Below are 16,743 nucleotides of genomic sequence, written 5' to 3' on the forward strand. Positions count from 1 at the left end.
AGTCATAAAGTTAGGATTTTGTCTAAGTTTAGCAGTAGTAGAGTTAGGAATCCGAACTTTAATACTACTAAATCCCTTTTGTGAATACCGAAAGTTGTAAAGTTAGGATTTTGTCTCAGATTACTTTTGTGAATCAGGCCCTAGGATTTTTCTAAGACTTCTCACAAGTCCAAAACAGTTGGCTGCAACTTTCTTAGGCTGTGTGGCCATAGAAAGATACTGTCTAGCCAAAAACCCAGATTCTTGATTATTTCTTTAGGTTTGGGTGAGCTGCCCAGGCTTTCGGGCCAGCTTATGGAGGGTCAGGGACAGATCTTGTTCCCGAGGATCATTAGCTCAGTTTTATCCCCATTTAACTTTAAGCAGCTTTTTGTTATCCAATCCTTGATTTTTTCTATACATGGTGAAAATCTCTCAAAGTTTCCATTGTTTTTAGGGTCCAAAGAGATCACCAGCTGAGTATAGTCCACATAGGACGTCATTGAGATATCAAACTCTTGGACAATCTGAGCAAGTGGTTCCATATATACGTTAAATAGTGGGGGGCTTAGTGAGGACCCCTGTGGCACCCCACTCCTTGGTGCCATCATTTTTGAGAGGGTAGTACCCTCCAATACTTGGAATGTTCTTCGTTCCAAAAATGACGTCAACCATTTAAGCATGGTACTTTGTAACCCGATGGCTGAGAGTCTCCTTCATAGTATATGATGATCTACCGTATTGAAGGCAGCACTCAGGTTCAAGAGGAGCAGGGCGGCTGATTTTCCCTGGTCTTATGATGACCTAAGCTGCTCCACCACCGCCAACAGAGCAGACTCAGTGCTGTGCTGTGCCCGGAAACCCATCTGGGTGGGGTGGAGGCATTGATCAGTTTCTGGAAGTCCGACAGTGATCTGTTGACATGCTTTTCCAGGAATTTGGCCACAAAAGGCAGCAAGGAAACGGGGCGATAATTATCTACTTGCAATGGGTCTCCGTTAGCTTTTTTTAGCAAAGGTTTCACAATAGCGTGTTTCCATGAAGCTGTGACAATGCCTATCTCAAGCGACTGGTTCATAGCCTTAGTCAGGGAAGGAAGGATGACAGGTATAACTGTTTTAAGGATATGTGGTGGGGCTGGATCTAAAGGGAGCCGGATTTTACCTTGTCCATCAAAGCTTCTACAGCTTCTGCTTCCATTGGCGGGAGGTTGGTGATGATGTTTAAAGGGGGAACTTTTTCCTGATCCTTTTCCCACTGTGAGGTTAATTCCCCATTTACTTTAAAGGAGCTGTATATATCTGTTGCTTTTGAGAGGAAGTGAGTGGTTAAGTCATTGCAACTCTCTTCTGATGTTTTCGATAGAAGGGTGTCGTGGGGTGACGTAGTTAAAGCCTTAACTATCACAAATAGTTCCCTTGAGGAGTTCTGGGCCTCACTGATTTTCTTCTCGAAGGACTTTGCCTGAGTAGTGTAAATACTGTTGTGATAGTTTCTAATGGCTAATTTATACATAGTTTTGAGGTGTGGATCATAGTTTTTACACCAGTCCCTTTCGATTTTTTAGCAATTTATCTTTAGCGACAACAGATGAGGATTAAACCATCCATCCTCCCTGGGTCTAGCTTTTGATTTGGAAGTTACCTTAGGGGTTACTTCATCCAGAGATTGAGTGATCCAGGTTTCCCACCTAGAGTATGCTTTCTCCACCGTTGCCGAATGCTCAGTGTCAGATATAATTCTATCTGTTAAAATGTTCCCCCATATCTCTGAGTTGAGTTTAGCCCAGCGTCTTTACATGGTTTTGACATTGGAGATGTTGCCCCGGTACTCTCTCCCTTGCTTTTCCAAATTGAAGGGGATGAAATGGTGATCTGACCAGGGTACCGGTACTGGAGGTATGACCTTGATGTTGGGGTCATTGGAGATTACTAAATCCAATATATGACCCTTAAAATGCATGGCTGTCTTTACCAACTGGGCAAGTTGTAGAGTTTCTAGATCTGATAGCAATTTTTGGTGCTGGGGAGGTTCTGATCCTCCATATGCAGATTTAGGACTCCTAAAATGGTGATGTTGGATTTCTTTAGAAGCATGCTGGCTAAAGCCTCAGGTAAGTTTTCTAAAAAATCTCCATGGGGGCCTGGGGGTCTATAAATTAGGAGGCCTGATAATGAGTAACTGGGGGCTAATGAAATTTAAAAAAGGAGGCATTGACACCCTTTGATAAGGAGGGCCTCAGTGGTATACTTATATTAATTCTTAGTTAGGATGGCGTCTATTGAGTACTATGGAGGTCATTACAATGGCGGATGGAAAACCCTTTAGTCCGCCGTGGTCGCGGTAATAAACTGCCCGCATGTACCGCGGGATTGCCGCTGGACAGATTACGATGCAGTGCACTTAAAGTCCGACTGGGGCGGACGGAATACACCAAAGACCGGCCGTAACGGTCAGAAAAGCTGCTAATCCGACCTCGGCGGACGGGGAAAGCTGTTCAATGGACTAAAAAGGCCGCATCTGCCCCAGAATGACCACACAGCTAATTACGATGAGATAGTGGAGCTGGCGGAACGATCATTGCTGTTCCAACCGCCGTCGTCGTGCTCAGGGAAAATGAATGGTGGTCGGAACAAACATCACTACAATGCTCAAAGTGAGCCCGTACTCTCTGCAGCCCTCAATCACATCAGAAACGCACCAATGATACACCACAAATGTATTTCTGCAATAAAAGCCATGGTCAGCATGTAAAATACACCTGGTGGAATCACTAATGTGGACACACCCACATACCACAGAATAAAACCAACCCCTCCCTTGACCAGCATCCTTTGCAAAGCAGGCTCTGAGACAGAGAGAGTTAGAGAGACAAAACACCATTTTGGCACACAGCACAACATCACACCCACCCAACTACACACACCGCCACTTCTCATCCACAAACCTGACATACCACAGACATCTTCATCACCACCTTGCACCCTGCACCTTTCGTTCATATGCACCATGCCCTCTCAAAAAATGCCCAAATTCTCAGACACAGAGTTGAAAGTGATGGTAGACGAGATAATTAGGGTAGAACCACATTTGTATGGGAACGTGGTCCAACAGACCCCAACTGTGCGCAAAAATTAGATCAACAAAGTCAATGCAGTAGGGACCACTCTACTATGCTGCATGACATCAAAAGGCGGTGGACCATCCTCAAGGCCCGGGTCAAGGCTCTGGCCCAGAGGAACCACGAAGCGGTCCAAAGAACTGGCGGTGGCTCTCCCATTCCACCACTAACCTTCAATGAATGGAAGGAGAAGGTGCTTGCCATAATTCATTCAGAGAGTCTCACAGGAATTGAGGGGGGAGTGGAGGCTGGATAGTAGAAAACAAATGATCACATCCACTGTAATGCACTGTTGTGCACAACAAGTGAGCCTCAATTGCCAGACCAAATCAAACTCATGTAGAATGCACACTTTCAATATGAATGTCTCACAAAGCTAGAATTTCCTTCCTCTGCTTCACCTCACAGGTCGGTAGTCAGCTCATGCACCCTGGCCTCCCTACCAAACAGCATGGGGCACCCTCTCCACCCCAGATCCATGTGTCAGCCATCACCGTCGACAGTGCCTCCAAACAGGTAGGTAGCTATATCACTGTGGAGGGGGCTGTTGATACCTGACAGCAAGACCACAACTCCCACAAGGCACTCTGTAATCCTTCCCAAACAGCATAGAGCACCCTCCCCACCCCAGAGCCATGTAGCAGCCATCACTGTTGACAGTGCCTCCAAACAGGTAGGTAGCCATATCACTGGGGAGGGGGCTGTTGAGACCTGACAACTCCCACAAGGCACTCTGTACTGAACTGCATTTACCAGGATGCTAAGGGGTGAACTGTGCTGGGAGGTGAAGTAGTGTCCTCCCATCCCCCTACTACCATCAACATGGACATGACGTAAGTCGTACAAATCACACAGCGCTGCACAATGTAACCCTTAGCAGTGTGCCAACAAGAGACAGCATCAAAACACATTCCGTTAAATGGCTGTTGGGGACATTCTCGCCTCCACTAAGTCAAGTACAGTTACACAGGGCTTGAAATGTTTCATGCAAGATTTTTGTATGTTTTTAAAAAGGAACACGATTCCCTGCCAACATTGCCAAGCTAAATCTCCTTTTTCCTGGAAGTTATCTTATCCTGAATAACCTCAACCGCTGCGGTTTACGGGCAGGCGTCCCGTATATAGTAACAGTTTCACAATGTGTTACTTGCTGTAGCAAGGTTCTTTTTAGTCCCCCATATGGGATTGTAGATAGTTAGTTGTGGCCTCACATTCCCATTATGAAAGCAGACTTCAATGAGTTCAGCAGGCTCAAAGCGTTTTTGTTTCAACAAGAAGAGGCTCTCACATCAGCCCCTGAGAACTTCGACTTGCAGGTGGCTCAAACGTCCAGCGAGATTCAGCCACTGCTAAACAGGACTTTCCCACTTCAATTTGGGGAACTGATACACTATGGTGCCGATTCCGATCCTGTAAAAGGCCCTACGAATCATCGTACGGAGCGTCTTCTCCGTACGACTCGTACCCGGTAAACTGTCCGTACAACCTAGGAAGTACGATTCGTACAGAAAGCCTATTTCCGTACGAATCATACAAAAGACCGTACGGGTAAAAAAATCCTACGAATCTGATCCGGAACAGCCTGTACGCGACGTCTGTACGTATGTAAGCAGCATTTTACGGGCCAGAAAGTACGATTCGTCCCTACGGCACTCCGTACGGCTCTTTTTTTACGGGAGCCAATAACAGCCGTAAAAGCTGAGTCCCCAGGGGTACGAGTCGTACAGGCCCCCCCACCCACGTATGTACGCACCGTACCCCACCCGCGTATGTACGCACCGTACCCCACCCGCGTATGTACGCACCGTACCCCACCCCCCGCGTACGCGCTGGGGGTACGGTACGTACATACGCGGAGGGGGCCTGTACGACTCGTACCCCGGGAACAACTTTTCCCGGGCTACGAGTCATACAAACTTCGCTTCATAGCGGGTAGAGTCATTTCCCGTGTACGGGACGTTTTCCGTATGATTCGTAAATCGGATAGCCGGTCCGAATCGTACTTGTACGCTCTGACTGTATTTTTACGAATCGTACGGAAAAGTGTCCGGGTACGTCTCGTACAACTTTTCCCGCTACGATTCGTACGGATCGGGCCGATCCGTATGTACTTTTTCCCGTACAAATCGTACTTCACGGGTCGGACGTGACTTGTACGATTCGTACGGAAAGAAATACGGATACGAGTCGTACGGAAGTGTTTTTTTACCGGTTCGGAATCGGCAACCAAATGTTAAAAGCGTCTGATACTGAAGGCCTTGCACATATTTTTTAAACTTGTGGGCTATGGCTTTATTACTTCGTTTCATTCTATTTTTGGAGTACTACTGGGTGTAATTCATTCAATTTTCCCAGTGCATTTGGCAGTTTACCATCACTCCATTGGCTGTTCTGTAGAGTGCTGGTTCTCCTACTGCTCTTACGCAATGGCTGCCCATCCTGTGGACCAGGCCTACCCCGGTCAGTTGCAACTGTACCGTGAATGAATGCAGCTTATTTTTGGAAGTTTGCCATTAGCTGTGCTTTGCATCAGTTATAGGCTAACCTTCCGCTATGCCTACTTCACCTGCGTGCAACCTGTGTTCTACTGTCGCCCTTTCAATGGGCCATGGATGTCTGCCTTTCCAACACATCTCTTGTTGATCTGGATTATGACCTGTGGGTGAGTCCTTTGTTGGCCTACAACCAGGACTGTTCCAGTGATAGCGGTTTATGGGATGCCTTTCAACGTGACAGACGGGCTGCCAGATGCGCCTGTGCGTTTGCACAACGTAGCCTGTGCCATGCCTACATCAAACCTCTTCCAGGTTACACTGAAATGCTCCTTTCCTCCATGGGGTGCAAGGAGCACATCTGTTCCTTCATACTACTGGATTGGATGGTGGTCCTTCCTGCTGAAGCTGATCCTGATCAGCTTTTGGAACTGTTTGCCTTCGAAGCTGCAAGTGCTTTCTTTGATTCGTAACTACTTACCAGTATCTGCAACTGTTTTGAACTAATTCAATATAGTTTTACCTTTTCTCACCACCTTCTGAAATTTCCTTTGATAAAATGAAAATTTGGCCCTGTCTGCATTCGCTTTGACTCTGCTTACCTTTGCGCTCTGTTTCGCTTGGTACCACAGACCTGAGCAAGGAGAGGCAGTTATATGGCTGGTGTGTACATTGTCGCCTAGTATGAGCCCGGCGTCCATTATGCAGCTTCAGCGCACGTTAATATATGGCTTTGTTGTTTTGCAAGTAGCTTCATTTATGTCTTTCACATGAGAACTGTCCACAGAGCTAGTTCTCTGTGCAGTCATGGAGTACAGTCTGAACATCATGTCCAAGGTTGTAAAACAATGTCCCTTGTTATTCTGATCTGCCCAGGGCCTAGCACCCAGACTAAACAAACTCTTGCAGCTGCTAGAGACCACGGGTGCCTTTTTGACATTATGGGTAGGCGGGCTAGCTGCCCCACACCTGGAGAGGGATCCTTCCAGAGAGAATAGCGACACAGCACATGTGATGTACATTTCACCATCTATAGGCTGAGGAATGGGGTCTGCTGACAAAGCCCATGGATCTTGGGACAAATAATATGACTTCTTCTAGCAAGGGGAGGGATGATAGGCTTGTAGGTCTTCCTCCTGAAGGCCTATTAAAATGGCATCTCCCTTAATGATATATGGACATGTGTGTAAGCTGACTGTTATTGTATTATGCATTATTCTGCTTGTCGTGGCAAGTATACTGCATGTTAGGACACGTTAGTTGAAATAAACCTTTGAAAATGTTTCTTGTCTTCAACTGATCTTATTGTGGACAAGTATGAGCGTGAGGGCAACAGGATGTGTCTTGTCACCGCGATTTCTGAGAGATGTGACAGTGTTGTGTTCTAGGGTGTATAAGCGCTTGGTTTACTGTCAGTGAGTAGGAGAGCTAGTGAGGCATGATAGCTATTCGGTCCAGGGCTTATGGGTACTCAGGTCGGAGGGTGACTCAGTCCCTGCCTGCCCAAGTCCTATAATCCTAAGCAAAGTTCTGTCTGTGTGCAGAATCCCTGAAGCAATCCTCCAAGTTTGGGAGACAACAGCAAAGCACATAGACACTGTCATACTGTCATAGTAGCTCAATACTAACTTACACGCAATGGAAGTAGTTGGCCATGAGCTGTTCACGCAGATCAAGACCTTCTTCCTCACCACTATCATCGTCACTGGACATGTGTGGGTTTGCAGCGGGGGCAGCTGCTGCTCATCATTGTCCTGAAACAGGGGGATCTCTTTGCGCAAGGCTAGGTTGTGTAGCATGCAGCAGGTGGCTACTATCTGACACACCTTCTTGGGTGAGTAGAGAAGTGCACCACCACTCATACCTGAATCTAGACTTTAGAAGTCCAAAAGTGTGCTCCACCACACGACGTGTCCTCCCATAGACATCATTGAAGTGGATTTCTCCTCAGTGGGGTCAGCAACCACGGACGATTGGGAGACCCTGAGTCACCTAGTTGTGAGACACACAGACAAACAATGTAATACTAATATGTGAGGAGAGCAGCATGTCACACATACATCACACTCATTGACACAGCCCACTCACGAACAAGCCAGACACGCTCTGGGTGAACAATTACCATCAGTTGTGGTATGCTGCTGTTCCGCAGAATGTATGAGTCAAGTGTCGAACCTGGATACTTTGCACACATGTGTAATCTGATCTGATCTGCTTAGTATACCACTTATACTTCAATGGAGTGGTAATGTTTGTGGTTGTGATCGATGTGTTCACTGCCTTTGGTGGAACTAGGCCAATGTGGGTACCGTCAATGGCTCCCACAACATTTGGGATGTGTCCAAGATCATAAAAATCCCCCTTCACAGCTGCCAATTCATTTCTCCTTGGAAAGTGTTATAGCTGTCCTTGTAGGTCATCAATGCAGACAGGACATCATGCAACACTATGCTGAACATAGGCTGTGACATCCTACCGGCGCAGCCACGGTGTACTGGAAAGAGCCAGTGGTAAAGTAATATAGTGCAGCCATCACTTTTACTGTAGCAGACAATGCAGCTGGATGCGTTCTGTTGGACTTCAACTGGCGCTCCAACTGAGCACATAGCTCTCGCAGTGTAAGGCGTCGCAGATGGAATTTCTTTATGATATTTATGTCCTCCATCATCACTAGGTCTGGGACAGGGCGATAGATAGGTGGTCTCCTCCTACGTACTCTGGCAGAGGACACATGCAAAAGATGAGTAAAAGATGAGATGTGTGAAATAGCTTAAACAAAGACTCACACAACAGTCAAATAGCAAGGGATATTCGATCGGTGTTCACAGGTTAATGTTTTCAATACACAACATTAGTACAGGGTGAGAGGCCTTTGACCGTTTTGATTCCTTAACTCATTTCATTCCATGCTGGTCACAAGACATGACAAAGAATGTCATTTCACTCTCCTTTTCTTGGACATACCATGTGTGTGAAGACTTACCTCAAAGCTTACACTCTATAGTACCTTAACAGGGTACACAAATCACTTTAGGCAAATGTGTTGGGATGAATGATGCAATTAGCAAAGTGAGAATGCAAATGCAAAATGTATTTTCAGGCGCGGTAGCTGGCATCAACGGTGGTGACATGCATTGGCCCCAATTGAATAATGGAGGATTGGGGTCGCAGCTTCCTGGCCTCCGCGGTGCATCACCGCCAGCCAATGAGTAATAGCCATCAGCCGATGGAAAGCACCAGCGACTTACATTTTTGGAACTCGCTGGAGGCGTAGGCGTGCTCCGCCACTGCGGGGCCCTGCATGGGCCTCAATTGAATGATGCAGGATTGCGGGCGCAGCTTCCTAGCCTCCGTGGTGCATCACCGCCAATAAGTAATAGCTATCAGCCAATGGGAACCACCAGCGGCTTGCATTTTTTAAACTCGTGGTAGGCGTGCTCCACCACTAGGGGGCCTGGCATTGGCCCCAATTGAATGATGCAGGATTGCGGGCACAGCTTCCTGGCCTCCGCGGTGCGTCACCGCCAATGAGTAATACCCATCAGCCAATGGGAACCGACAGCGGCTTACATTTCTGAAACGCGCTGTAGGCGTGCTCCGCCACTGCGGGGCCCAGCATTGGCCTCCAATTGAATGATGCGAACCACGCTGGCCAATGGTATCAGCAAAGTAACACTGGAATGAGCCTAGAGCCCTATATATATGCCTGGGAACTGTCCACACCTTTCACTTGCCTAGAGACACTGCTGCCTGTCATTCCTCACCGCAAACTGCTGCTGTACCTCGTCTCTGGAACCAGTCATGGCTCGTACTGAGAACCTCAGGACCCGTCCCTTCACCTACAGAGGAGCTGGAGATCCTGGTGGACAAGGTCCTTGGACCGTGTGGTCGGCACTATCGTGCTCCAGAGGTACTGGTAAGTGTATGCTAAACTTACAAAGCACATAGACACTGTCATACTGTCATAGTAGCTCAATACTAACTTACACGCAATGGAAGTAGTTGGCCATGAGCTGTTCACGCAGATCAAGACCTTCTTCCTCACCACTATCATCGTCACTGGACATGTGTGGGTTTGCAGCGGGGGCAGCTGCTGCTCATCATTGTCCTGAAACAGGGGGATCTCTTTGCGCAAGGCTAGGTTGTGTAGCAAGCAGCAGGTGGCTACTATCTGACACACCTTCTTGGGTGAGTAGAGAAGTGCACCACCACTCATACCTGAATCTAGACTTTAGAAGTCCAAAAGTGTGCTCCACCACACGACGTGTCCTCCCATAGACATCATTGAAGTGGATTTCTCCTCAGTGGGGTCAGCAACCACGGACGATTGGGAGACCCTGAGTCACCTAGTTGTGAGACACACAGACAAACAATGTAATACTAATATGTGAGGAGAGCAGCATGTCACACATACATCACACTCATTGACACAGCCCACTCACGAACAAGCCAGACACGCTCTGGGTGAACAATTACCATCAGTTGTGGTATGCTGCTGTTCCGCAGAATGTATGAGTCAAGTGTCGAACCTGGATACTTTGCACACATGTGTAATCTGATCTGATCTGCTTAGTATACCACTTATACTTCAATGGAGTGGTAATGTTTGTGGTTGTGATCGATGTGTTCACGTGCCTTTGGTGGAACTAGGCCAATGTGGGTACCGTCAATGGCTCCCACAACATTTGGGATGTGTCCAAGATCATAAAAATCCCCCTTCACAGCTGCCAATTCATTTCTCCTTGGAAAGTGTTATAGCTGTCCTTGTAGGTCATCAATGCAGACAGGACATCATGCAACACTATGCTGAACATAGGCTGTGACATCCTACCGGCGCAGCCACGGTGTACTGGAAAGAGCCAGTGGTAAAGTAATATAGTGCAGCCATCACTTTTACTGTAGCAGACAATGCAGCTGGATGCGTTCTGTTGGACTTCAACTGGCGCTCCAACTGAGCACATAGCTCTCGCAGTGTAAGGCGTCGCAGATGGAATTTCTTTATGATATTTATGTCCTCCATCATCACTAGGTCTGGGACAGGGCGATAGATAGGTGGTCTCCTCCTACGTACTCTGGCAGAGGACACATGCAAAAGATGAGTAAAAGATGAGATGTGTGAAATAGCTTAAACAAAGACTCCCACAACAGTCAAATAGCAAGGGATATTCGATCGGTGTTCACAGGTTAATGTTTTCAATACACAACATTAGTACAGGGTGAGAGGCCTTTGACCGTTTTGATTCCTTAACTCATTTCATTCCATGCTGGTCACAAGACATGACAAAGAATGTCATTTCACTCTCCTTTTCTTGGACATACCATGTGTGTGAAGACTTACCTCAAAGCTTACACTCTATAGTACCTTGACAGGGTACACAAATCACTTTAGGCAAATGTGTTGGGATGAATGATGCAATTAGCAAAGTGAGAATGCAAATGCAAAATGTATTTTCAGGCGCGGTAGCTGGCATCAACGGTGGTGACATGCATTGGCCCCAATTGAATAATGGAGGATTGGGGTCGCAGCTTCCTGGCCTCCGCGGTGCATCACCGCCAGCCAATGAGTAATAGCCATCAGCCGATGGAAAGCACCAGCGGCTTACATTTTTGGAACTCGCTGATGGCGTAGGCGTGCTCCGCCACTGCGGGGCCCTGCATGGGCCTCAATTGAATGATGCAGGATTGCGGGCGCAGCTTCCTAGCCTCCGTGGTGCATCACCGCCAATAAGTAATAGCTATCAGCCAATGGGAACCACCAGCGGCTTGCATTTTTTAAACTCGTGGTAGGCGTGCTCCACCACTAGGGGGCCTGGCATTGGCCCCAATTGAATGATGCAGGATTGCGGGCACAGCTTCCTGGCCTCCGCGGTGCGTCACCGCCAATGAGTAATACCCATCAGCCAATGGGAACCGACAGCGGCTTACATTTCTGAAACGCGCTGTAGGCGTGCTCCGCCACTGCGGGGCCCAGCATTGGCCTCCAATTGAATGATGCGAACCACGCTGGCCAATGGTATCAGCAAAGTAACACTGGAATGAGCCTAGAGCCCTATATATATGCCTGGGAACTGTCCACACCTTTCACTTGCCTAGAGACACTGCTGCCTGTCATTCCTCACCGCAAACTGCTGCTGTACCTCGTCTCTGGAACCAGTCATGGCTCGTACTGAGAACCTCAGGACCCGTCCCTTCACCTACAGAGGAGCTGGAGATCCTGGTGGACAAGGTCCTTGGACCGTGTGGTCGGCACTATCGTGCTCCAGAGGTACTGGTAAGTGTATGCTAAACTTACAAAGCACATAGACACTGTCATACTGTCATAGTAGCTCAATACTAACTTACACGCAATGGAAGTAGTTGGCCATGAGCTGTTCACGCAGATCAAGACCTTCTTCCTCACCACTATCATCGTCACTGGACATGTGTGGGTTTGCAGCGGGGGCAGCTGCTGCTCATCATTGTCCTGAAACAGGGGGATCTCTTTGCGCAAGGCTAGGTTGTGTAGCATGCAGCAGGTGGCTACTATCTGACACACCTTCTTGGGTGAGTAGAGAAGTGCACCACCACTCATACCTGAATCTAGACTTTAGAAGTCCAAAAGTGTGCTCCACCACACGACGTGTCCTCCCATAGACATCCTTGAAGTGGATTTCTCCTCAGTGGGGTCAGCAACCACGGATGATTGGGAGACCCTGAGTCACCTAGTTGTGAGACACACAGACAAACAATGTAATACTAATATGTGAGGAGAGCAGCATGTCACACATACATCACACTCATTGACACAGCCCACTCACGAACAAGCCAGACACGCTCTGGGTGAACAATTACCATCAGTTGTGGTATGCTGCTGTTCCGCAGAATGTATGAGTCAAGTGTTGAACCTGGATACTTTGCACACATGTGTAATCTGATCTGATCTGCTTAGTATACCACTTATACTTCAATGGAGTGGTAATGTTTGTGGTTGTGATCGATGTGTTCACGTGCCTTTGGTGGAACTAGGCCAATGTGGGTACCGTCAATGGCTGCCACAACATTTGGGATGTGTCCAAGATCATAAAAATCCCCCTTCACAGCTGCCAATTCATTTCTCCTTGGAAAGTGTTATAGCTGTCCTTGTAGGTCATCAATGCAGACAGGACATCATGCAACACTATGCTGAACATAGGCTGTGACATCCTACCGGCGCAGCCACGGTGTACTGGAAAGAGCCAGTGGTAAAGTAATATAGTGCAGCCATCACTTTTACTGTAGCAGACAATGCAGCTGGATGCGTTCTGTTGGACTTCAACTGGCGCTCCAACTGAGCACATAGCTCTCGCAGTGTAAGGCGTCGCAGATGGAATTTCTTTATGATATTTATGTCCTCCATCATCACTAGGTCTGGGACAGGGCGATAGATAGGTGGTCTCCTCCTACGTACTCTGGCAGAGGACACATGCAAAAGATGAGTAAAAGATGAGATGTGTGAAATAGCTTAAACAAAGACTCACACAACAGTCAAATAGCAAGGGATATTCGATCGGTGTTCACAGGTTAATGTTTTCAATACACAACATTAGTACAGGGTGAGAGGCCTTTGACCGTTTTGATTCCTTAACTCATTTCATTCCATGCTGGTCACAAGACATGACAAAGAATGTCATTTCACTCTCCTTTTCTTGGACATACCATGTGTGTGAAGACTTACCTCAAAGCTTACACTCTATAGTACCTTAACAGGGTACACAAATCACTTTAGGCAAATGTGTTGGGATGAATGATGCAATTAGCAAAGTGAGAATGCAAATGCAAAATGTATTTTCAGGCGCGGTAGCTGGCATCAACGGTGGTGACATGCATTGGCCCCAATTGAATGATGCAGGATTGCGGGCGCAGCTTCCTAGCCTCCGTGGTGCATCACCGCCAATAAGTAATAGCTATCAGCCAATGGGAACCACCAGCGGCTTGCATTTTTTAAACTCGTGGTAGGCGTGCTCCACCACTAGGGGGCCTGGCATTGGCCCCAATTGACTGATGCAGGATTGCGGGCACAGCTTCCTGGCCTCCGCGGTGCGTCACCGCCAATGAGTAATACCCATCAGCCAATGGGAACCGACAGCGGCTTACATTTCTGAAACGCGCTGTAGGCATGCTCCGCCACTGCGGGGCCCAGCATTGGCCTCCAATTGAATGATGCGAACCACGCTGGCCAATGGTATCAGCAAAGTAACACTGGAATGAGCCTAGAGCCCTATATATATGCCTGGGAACTGTCCACACCTTTCACTTGCCTAGAGACACTGCTGCCTGTCATTCCTCACCGCAAACTGCTGCTGTACCTCGTCTCTGGAACCAGTCATGGCTCGTACTGAGAACCTCAGGACCCGTCCCTTCACCTACAGAGGAGCTGGAGATCCTGGTGGACAAGGTCCTTGGACCGTGTGGTCGGCACTATCGTGCTCCAGAGGTACTGGTAAGTGTATGCTAAACTTACAAAGCACATAGACACTGTCATACTGTCATAGTAGCTCAATACTAACTTACACGCAATGGAAGTAGTTGGCCATGAGCTGTTCACGCAGATCAAGACCTTCTTCCTCACCACTATCATCGTCACTGGACATGTGTGGGTTTGCAGCGGGGGCAGCTGCTGCTCATCATTGTCCTGAAACAGGGGGATCTCTTTGCGCAAGGCTAGGTTGTGTAGCATGCAGCAGGTGGCTACTATCTGACACACCTTCTTGGGTGAGTAGAGAAGTGCACCACCACTCATACCTGAATCTAGACTTTAGAAGTCCAAAAGTGTGCTCCACCACACGACGTGTCCTCCCATAGACATCATTGAAGTGGATTTCTCCTCAGTGGGGTCAGCAACCACGGACGATTGGGAGACCCTGAGTCACCTAGTTGTGAGACACACAGACAAACAATGTAATACTAATATGTGAGGAGAGCAGCATGTCACACATACATCACACTCATTGACACAGCCCACTCACGAACAAGCCAGACACGCTCTGGGTGAACAATTACCATCAGTTGTGGTATGCTGCTGTTCCGCAGAATGTATGAGTCAAGTGTCGAACCTGGATACTTTGCACACATGTGTAATCTGATCTGATCTGCTTAGTATACCACTTATACTTCAATGGAGTGGTAATGTTTGTGGTTGTGATCGATGTGTTCACGTGCCTTTGGTGGAACTAGGCCAATGTGGGTACCGTCAATGGCTCCCACAACATTTGGGATGTGTCCAAGATCATAAAAATCCCCCTTCACAGCTGCCAATTCATTTCTCCTTGGAAAGTGTTATAGCTGTCCTTGTAGGTCATCAATGCAGACAGGACATCATGCAACACTATGCTGAACATAGGCTGTGACATCCTACCGGCGCAGCCACGGTGTACTGGAAAGAGCCAGTGGTAAAGTAATATAGTGCAGCCATCACTTTTACTGTAGCAGACAATGCAGCTGGATGCGTTCTGTTGGACTTCAACTGGCGCTCCAACTGAGCACATAGCTCTCGCAGTTTAAGGCGTCGCAGATGGAATTTCTTTATGATATTTATGTCCTCCATCATCACTAGGTCTGGGACAGGGCGATAGATAGGTGGTCTCCTCCTACGTACTCTGGCAGAGGACACATGCAAAAGATGAGTAAAAGATGAGATGTGTGAAATAGCTTAAACAAAGACTCACACAACAGTCAAATAGCAAGGGATATTCGATCGGTGTTCACAGGTTAATGTTTTCAATACACAACATTAGTACAGGGTGAGAGGCCTTTGACCGTTTTGATTCCTTAACTCATTTCATTCCATGCTGGTCACAAGACATGACAAAGAATGTCATTTCACTCTCCTTTTCTTGGACATACCATGTGTGTGAAGACTTACCTCAAAGCTTACACTCTATAGTACCTTAACAGGGTACACAAATCACTTTAGGCAAATGTGTTGGGATGAATGATGCAATTAGCAAAGTGAGAATGCAAATGCAAAATGTATTTTCAGGCGCGGTAGCTGGCATCAACGGTGGTGACATGCATTGGCCCCAATTGAATAATGGAGGATTGGGGTCGCAGCTTCCTGGCCTCTGCGGTGCATCACCGCCAGCCAATGAGTAATAGCCATCAGCCGATGGAAAGCACCAGCGGCTTACATTTTTGGAACTCGCTGGAGGCGTAGGCGTGCTCCGCCACTGCGGGGCCCTGCATGGGCCTCAATTGAATGATGCAGGATTGCGGGCGCAGCTTCCTAGCCTCCGTGGTGCATCACCGCCAATAAGTAATAGCTATCAGCCAATGGGAACCACCAGCGGCTTGCATTTTTTAAACTCGTGCTAGGCGTGCTCCACCACTAGGGGGCCTGGCATTGGCCCCAATTGACTGATGCAGGATTGCGGGCACAGCTTCCTGGCCTCCGCGGTGCGTCACCGCCAATGAGTAATACCCATCAGCCAATGGGAACCGACAGCGGCTTACATTTCTGAAACGCGCTGTAGGCGTGCTCCGCCACTGCGGGGCCCAGCATTGGCCTCCAATTGAATGATGCGAACCACGCTGGCCAATGGTATCAGCAAAGTAACACTGGAATGAGCCTAGAGCCCTATATATATGCCTGGGAACTGTCCACACCTTTCACTTGCCTAGAGACACTGCTGCCTGTCATTCCTCACCGCAAACTGCTGCTGTACCTCGTCTCTGGAACCAGTCATGGCTCGTACTGAGAACCTCAGGACCCGTCCCTTCACCTACAGAGGAGCTGGAGATCCTGGTGGACAAGGTCCTTGGACCGTGTGGTCGGCACTATCGTGCTCCAGAGGTACTGGTAAGTGTATGCTAAACTTACTTAGGATGCTCCGAATGCTCATATCATGTTACTGTACAGTGCTCTGTGCCTTAGACTACAAGCCAATATTGGTGCTTTCTGATTTTGACGTCTGCATTTCCCATACATGAAGTACTACTTGATGCACTTGAGTATGTGGGGAGGATGGCACACTCGTCAATGTTGCAGCTCCATAGTTGCAAAACATTATATATGTGAATATCAGAAAGGATGATGTATACATGTTGGAGTCTGTGTAGCCAAACGGGTTCAAGTGCATGGTGTTGAACCTTGTTCCCCCTAAGCCCTGAGTGCATGCAATGACAATTTTACCAGAA

The sequence above is a fragment of the Triturus cristatus genome, chromosome 1_2 (genome assembly GCF_964204655.1).
Source record: "Triturus cristatus chromosome 1_2, aTriCri1.1, whole genome shotgun sequence".
NCBI lineage: Eukaryota > Metazoa > Chordata > Amphibia > Caudata > Salamandridae > Triturus > Triturus cristatus.